Genomic DNA, 5,196 nt, shown 5'->3' with positions numbered 1-5,196 from the left:
CCAACATGAAGAGCAAGTGAGGCCAATAAGTAGACATACAACTAAACAAGCCATGATACTGCTCACATGCTGTCATGCAATTAATATTCAGAATGCAAGCAAGTCCAGTCAGTTGATCTAATATGTCACAGTTACTCACATCCTGGTTATAAGTGTAAGTAAAATAATAATAATAATAATAATGATAATGATAATAATAACAATAAATAAATAAACAGAATGGGAGTATCATTGACCCTTTATGTTGGAAGATTTTGCAAACTCACCATACAATTTGGAAACCTGCTTAGCAGAGAATATTCAAGCCTTTTCACATCCAGTTGAAGCCTGCCCATAAGACCCAACTGCATTTGTTGTCTCAAAGTCCTTCAGAACTCATGAGTATCTATCCTACCATACCATTGCTTACTTACTTTTGCACAGCATACACAATACACAGTGCAATGCTTGACTGTTGTGTTGACATAAGCAACCTTTGTAAACCTTCCTCATTCAAAACATTTGCTGTGCACTGCATCAAAGCACTGCAGTCTGCTTTTTTTTGATGCATATCTGCCCCAAGGAGTTTCTATCAGCCCAGCCCTAAGTAAAGAAATACCCACCCTGAAGTGGCAAATATCCTCTAGGTGGAAACTTGCACTTATCAAGCTTATGTTTTATATGTGCAAACCACTTTTCCAACAATCCCCTTTCCTTTTCAGCAACCCTTTCCTGTGTCACTTCTATGCCTTCATCTTCAAGTTCTTGAATGGCATCAATGTTCAAAGCATCCACTTTTGTCAACAATATTATCACAGGAACCAAGCCAATTCTCAGTTATGTGGCAACTATATCTGGTCTGACCAAGAATACCTACCATATCCTGTGTCACACTCATTGAAGAATTTCTCCTCAGCAGCAGTTACTGTCCTGCAGCTCTCAGTCATAGGGATGCAGTACCTAAATTGATCTGTCACCTCAGTCTGCAGCCACTCACAATACAGTCCTTACCAGATAGCATGGATATGCTTATTCACACTCCTTGCCATGGCTGCATGGTCAACTACAAAGTTCTTCATCTGGTCAAACTGCCATGCAGTTCCTACTTCAAACCCACAGGAGTCATGGAATACAAAACCTTGGTTTCCCTGAAAAACTAGCTCATGCTCGATTCTATGGTAACCATGCTTGATGCACTCAGCATCAACACAAATGTTCATGAGTTAAAATGGCAGCTTACTGTCAAAGTGCCTTGCAGAACGACACCCTCAATCTGAAAATCATCAGAAATGTGTCACTGACCTGATGGGACTTCACCTTGTTTCCTTTCCCATCAAAAACCTCTGGCTTGTCTGTATCAGATTTCGAGACCCTTCAGAGGATGGTGGTTTTGCCTGCATTTGCTCTTCCCATGACCAGAATTCGAAATTGCTTCATGTTTTTCATGTAATCTTGGCCATTTCAGAATCGATGCAGTAAGTGGGTCCAGGAGCCATAGTTGCTGTGACTTGGCATAAGACAGCTTGAAAACCACCAAATACTACAATAATACCTTGGGTGGCAGCTCCAATCTGTGCAGGAATGAGTGGACTCGCTACACCACTGGCAAGATTGCTATCTGTACCGCATATCAAGTTCGTCATATTATCAGCAAGCTAGAAAAAATCATACCTGCAGTGGTGGTTTCAGACGCAGCAGCAGCCAAACCAGTTACACCACTTCGGCGGGCATGATGAGAACTGGTGGCACTTGTGAGTTGGAACAACTGGAACCACTTTTGGATCCGTCGACCAGGAGCCATGTAAATGTGAACTACTTGTGCTTCACAGCACAGAGATTAAGCTGTGTGAAGGTCAGCGTGACAGACGTTATAATGAAGGTAGAGTGGTACTTACGACGACTCGCAAGGACTCGGGTTGATTACGATCGAGATGCAATCTCCTTGAATTTACAAGGCTGCTTATGTAATAAAGCAAAACCCAACCTTGAAGCTTGACGACTGTCCAACCATCCAACAGACCTTAAGGCAAATGGTGCCCCAACAGTGAAGAAATCATGCAAATGCGCGTTTGTTGTTTCTTCTGTCCCAGTAGGTCTACCATATTCACGAGACCTCAGATATCCTATTCCTATGTGTCTTTTGCGTGAAACAGATGAAGGGGTCCACGGGCCACATATCCATTTGCACGACCACCTATTTTTGATGGAATCATTGCTGTCATCGATCCTGAGTGGAGTTGGATAGCATGGTAGCGGAGGATACGCGGGAGTTTCTTGTTTGCCTTTTGGTTTGCCCCCTTATGGTTGTTGACGGATCTTTTTTTTGTATAGGACACGAAATATGTACGAGGGGTGTGATGTGATTCGAATCAAAGGCCGCATACCGGAAGACGTAGAAGCAGAGCTCGAGAGTCGTGGTAGACATCAAGTATCGACCAAGAGACTAGATAACACAGATCACCACTAATTTTACAGTCCCTAACACGCTCTCGTTCGTCCCCAATTTCGTGGTTCCCTTTGCGATCGGGTTGACTCCGTTTTTTGAGGTAATATTATTGTGGCATCTAATCTGTTACTCACACTACTTCATGCCAAGCTTAAACAGTTCGGACATGTACTATATTACTGGTATCCTTACAGATTGCGAATTGTCTCTGTAATGTCCAAAGTAACCTAATTGACACCGAAGAATGCCGTATACGTTGCCAGCGCGTCCTTGTTAGTCAACGCATAATATTCGACTCGGATCAATGGACAACCCGTAGTGAGTTGTGGGCATCCTTCGGCACTCTAGACCTGGAGATGTTGTCGAGGCTTTACTGTGGGAAGCAGTACCGTTGTAACGTCAGTCCTTGAAGTGTTCGTATTGGAGACTTGTTCACGCGTGATTACTGTAATTGGACGGAGCGCGGCAAGCGGCCATACAGCTTCTGCGTGCTTTATTTCTGTTTTGCTCATCACACATACTCCTACTACATTCTTAGACATACTTTCTTACATCGGATTGGACAAAGGAACCTGCTTTTTAGACTTTTAGCATGGCGGAGCCCGGGGAGGGTAACATCAAGGTTGTGGTGCGATGTAGGCCTCTCAACGCTCGCGGTACGGCCCATCCACCTGTCCGTCGCATGCGAACATACTCATCTATTCCACCTTCTTCTCTCCATTCGATATGGCTCCAACCATGCAGAACTCGCGCGGGGCGCCAAGATGCTCATCCGCATGCAGGGCAACCAGACTTTCCTCGATCCGCCAGAACCAGGCTCATCACAAGATTCAAAGCGTGCCACGGAACGCAAGACAATGGCGTTCAGTTTTGACAAGAGTTATTGGTCTGCGGGGCCTCGCGACGAACCGGGTTACTGTTCACAGCAGACATTGTATGACGACTTGGGAAAGGAGCTGTTGGACCACGGCTTTGCGGGATTTAATGCTTGTATTTTGGCTTGTGAGTGCCCCCCCCCCCCCCGGAAACACGTTCAGAACCACTGTTCCTGATACCTCGAAATCGTCGCCTTCGTTGGTAGATGGACAGACTGGTAGGAGTGCTACCACATAATACCCGGGCAAACTTCAGTGCTGAAAATGTAACCTCTAGGATCTGGTAAATCATATAGGTATGTCCAAACAAATCCTACATTATATTTACATGCGCCGCTCAATCCAATGAAACCTCCAGTATGATGGGATGTGCGTCTCTTTGCCGTACGCGATACTACCTCGCGAGATTTTTGACTCCTGTCCGTGACACTAGATGGACAAGACAAAGGAATTATACCATTAACATGCTCCGAGCTCTTTGTACGCGTAGCCCACAAGAGGGAAATGGACCCCACTGTCAGCTTCACTGTCGAGGTGTCGTACATAGAGGTGCGTTTATATGCTGACATATGTACCCTTACCCTACCCCTAACCCTTGGTGTCGCATACTGGCGAAACGTTCTTTTGGTCGCCTGGCTTGCACATAGATATACAACGAGAAAGTGCGCGACCTTTTGAACCCGAAGAACACTGGCAATCTTCGTGTCCGTGAACACCCCAGTTTGGGCCCTTACGTTGAAGATCTGTCCAAGCTCGTCGTAAGTAGTTACGATGAGATGATGACACTCATGGACGAAGGTAACAAAGCGCGGACGGTGGCAGCCACTAATATGAACGAGACGTGAGCCACATACTTCAGGCGTGTCACTGCGACGTCCATTAGGCTGAGTCATTGGATAGGTCGTCACGGTCTCATGCAGTTTTCACTTTGCTACTCACCATGAGAAAGCATGACGTGGATACCAACCTTGACACTGAGAAAGTGTCGCGGATTAGGCACGTTCACACGTTTGGCGAGCTCTTGATGGCGGTGGTTAACATTCGGCCACAGTCTGGTTGATCTGGCAGGTTCAGAGCGAGCCAATTCGACAGGGGCGACTGGACAACGTCTCAAGGAAGGAGCGAACATCAACAAGTCACTCACTACCCTTGGCAAGGTCATATCTTCTCTTGCACTCGTCAGTCAAGATGGTGCGAAGAAGGGGAAGAAAAAGGGTGACGAGTTCATTCCGTATCGCGATTCGGTGACTACGACCACCCTTATACCAGGGAGGCTTTTCTGATCACGATAATTATTAGGTCCTTACTTGGCTCTTGAAGGATAGTTTAGGTGGTAATTCCAAGACAGCGATGATCGCAGCTATTTCTCCTGCAGACTACGAAGAAACATTGAGCACTCTTCGATACGCCGATCAGGCTAAGAAGATTAAGAACAAGGCCGTAGTTAACGAGGATCCCAACGCTAAGTTGGTACGCGAACTCAAGGAAGAATTGGAGTTACTCAGAGGTTTGCACTTACCGGCAATATGAAGGAGCGAATATTTACTGATCTTTTCCTTTTTTCTCTTCCCTCCCTAAGCTCGTGTGGCTACTTCAGGCGGGGAGGATGCCTTCGACCCTACTGTACCTCCTGAGAAACAGAAAGTCACGTACCAGACGAAAGATGGGAAGATCAAAACGGTCACCAAAGCAGAACTACAGGAGCAGATGGAGGCGAGCGAGAAATTGATGCAGAGCTTGAACGAAACATGGGAGGACAAGTTGGCACGGACGCAGGAAGTGCAGAAGGAACGCGAAAAGGCGCTGGAGGAACTGGGTATTACTGTGGAGAAGAACAACGTCGGTGTACACACCCCGAAGAAGGTAACTCCCAATGCTTTCGATGAGATTATTGGA

This window comes from Pisolithus orientalis, assembly GCF_024613125.1.
Source record: "Pisolithus orientalis strain OTSU chromosome Unknown F5J12scaffold_166, whole genome shotgun sequence".
Classification (NCBI taxonomy): domain Eukaryota; kingdom Fungi; phylum Basidiomycota; class Agaricomycetes; order Boletales; family Pisolithaceae; genus Pisolithus; species Pisolithus orientalis.
Note: the sequence above shows the minus strand (reverse complement) of the source record.